Source organism: Schistocerca gregaria, chromosome 6, assembly GCF_023897955.1.
Source record: "Schistocerca gregaria isolate iqSchGreg1 chromosome 6, iqSchGreg1.2, whole genome shotgun sequence".
Lineage (NCBI taxonomy): Eukaryota > Metazoa > Arthropoda > Insecta > Orthoptera > Acrididae > Schistocerca > Schistocerca gregaria.
In genome coordinates this window covers 172,699,583-172,702,615 of record NC_064925.1, presented here as the reverse complement: position 1 = coordinate 172,702,615, position 3,033 = coordinate 172,699,583, and positions in this window count along the sequence as shown.

The following is a 3,033-nucleotide window of genomic DNA, read 5'->3' as shown; positions in this document are numbered from 1 at the left end:
ATTCTTAACTGCATAAGATATATTTTACATACCTTTTCAGGCTCTTTAAAAAAGTAAATGAAAAACCCATGCATTTGTTGCAGAAATAAATAAATAATGGGCCTCTCACAGAAAAGAAGTGAGGAAAATTTTTGACAGTAAGCGTAGTGTGAAGTGTCTCAAGGAATATTGAACAAATCTGTACCACATTTGTGGTAAAGTTAGTAAAATGCATTTCATGTCTCTGGAAATATATTAGACAGCGGAGATTCAGGCAAACTTGTGACAGATTTTAAATATTCGAGGGAACAACCCATTGCTAAAAATCTGAGAGCAGCTGCAGAAATGCTTTTCTTCATCAGTGCATCAATTTGGCTGATTCTGCCCTTGATGGTGTCCAGTGATACATCAAATATTCTACTGAGCATTATGTAGTTTAAATAGTTCCTTGACAGTTCTTTAAGCACAGGAGTCAAGTCTGAAGACCACAACAACATCAAGCACAGGAGTTTGTGATATATCTGTACTTCTTCACCCATGCATAAAATTTTCTTTGTTTTATGTTCATATTGATAACTGCAAGACATACAGCTGTAATCTTGATAATAATGTGTGTATGGCTCATTTGCGTATAGAACATTACTGTAACATGCATTCTTAAACTTTAGAAATGATGAAATTCCATATGCAATGCAGTGGCAACTACTTGGCTGGGGTTTCCGTCATTTACATGCAGACTCTTAAATGTTCCATCCCAGAACCTCTTCACACAGGTAAGAACATCTCCTTAAACTTTTCTTCATGTACCTGAGTGCCATGATTTCAGTAAAACAAATATGTGTGAGGGGTCCCTATTGTCTGCCAGGTCATTCTACAACATGAATAGCAAGGGTCCTGATACACTTCTCTACTTTTCTCAATGAACTCTCCCTCCAAGATAACATACTGAGTTCAGTCAAAAATTTTGTTTCATACCTCATACAATCATACTTTTGTTAACAAAACATTGGTATGGTACTAAGTCCAGTGATTTTTAAAATTCAAGAAACACTGCATTTACCTGATTGCCTTGACACTTGGCTTTTGGGAAGTTACATGAGAAAAGCACTGTTTATGTCTTGCATGACAAATGTTTCCAGAATCCAGTTGGTTGGCATATAGGAGGTTGTTCTGTCTGAGTTACCTAATTATGCTTCTCCTCAGATGATGATGTAGGATTCTACAACAGATGCATATCAGTAGTTGCTTCCTTTTTGTTAATGCGTATTTTGACTCAATTCACATTCCTGAAGGTTCTCTTTCCTGATGCGACCTATGGACCATGATGAATGAATGAAGGGTATTAAGTCAACATTTTCTATAAAGAACATCAAGTGTGTGCACACATTGTTGGTAGCACCCCAACAGAATCAGTCCCAGGAAAATGCCAATTGTACGAACAAAAACCTTCAAAGAAGTCCACAGCACAAAAATAGTCGTGACAGTATAGTTACAGTCTGTGAGAAACAGTTATGAAACACTGTAGGGCACAAAAATGCAACCTTTTTAGTCAAGTTACTACACAGCAGCCACTTGGAGAGATAGCATCTTTCAGCTGTCAAAAGTTTGACAGCTGAAGCGATGTCTGCACTCCAAGCAGCTGGTGTATAGAAACAGAAGAATAGAATGATATAAATGGAAAACTTGTTATGTTTAATGGCATTACTTCCATATTCCCAGTCACTAAATAGGTGGTGACTTTTCCAGTATAAAAAGGGAAATGTAACTTCACCAAACTTACTCAAAGTTTCCTCCAAAACAGGAGATTTTATGTGGACTTCCAGGGTCAGCATAATTGATGGAGAGAAATGGCCTACCACATGGAGGTATTCTCTTTCCAATGAACCCAATGTATTTCCTTTATGCTGATGATCTGGCATTACCAAGTCAAGGAAAATCTTGCGAAAATGTTGAAACCTTCCTGACAGTTGCACTGAGGGGCCTTGGTGCCTATTACTCTAACAACCAAATTCTTCCACGCCCGGCTGAAACACAACTCTGTGCACTTCATCATAAGCCTATCTGGCATGACATAAACTTAATATCAGATAACAGTGGATACAATTAGTAAATATTACCTATCCAAAATATCTCTGAGTGACTCTGGAGCATACTCTGACCTACAGGCACCATTTCGAGAATAAAGTTGGAAGCCAGAAATAATTTCCTTTGTAAGGTCACTGGTAGCATGTGGAGCTCTCAACCAAAAACCCTGAGAATGACATCACTAGCAGTATGTTTAAGTGCTGCAGAGTATGCATGCCCCATCTGGTACATATCCATCCATGCAACATAGTGTACAAGATGCTAAACAAAATGAGTAGGCTTATTACATGTTCTTTAAAACCTACGTCATGTGTAAAACTCTACTAATTTGCTGGCATAGTGCCACTAAATATTCGTCGTGAAGTAGCTGCCAAAGTGGAGAGAACAAATCATGCTCATCAAGAAAATTGTCCACTGCATGGACAGGTTCTGGCAGCACCAAGGTTGAGATCCAGAAGTAGTTTCCACAAGACCACTTCAGCTTTGAGCTTTGCAAGCAGCAGACTCTACTGGCCTCTCCTCTTGGAAACATTCCCACATGGATGTGAACAGAACTGAATCACGTGGATGTCACTCACTGTCTTCATTCCAGAGTTAGAAGATCCAGGAGTAACATCCAGAAATGACATTTCTCTGTGGATATCACCAACAGCAATTGCAGAGAAGCACAGGCCATTCAGCATCTTTTGTCAATTGTGCTCCACATCTTGCAGATTGTCACCTATGCCCTACAACTTGCACAAAAGATGATATGCATGCAACACCAGGCACAGTTGAAGTTGTAAGATTTTTGTCAAGCATAGTGTACCTTGATAATTTTTTCTTTCATTTGTTTGTAATGGTACTTACCATGCATTGTATTTGTTTCTGACTCGAATAATAGTAGTAGTAGCAGTAGTAGTAGTAGTAATAATAATTATAGTAAATTGTATTTGAGTGATAAAACACAATGTTAGACCCAATGCTAGT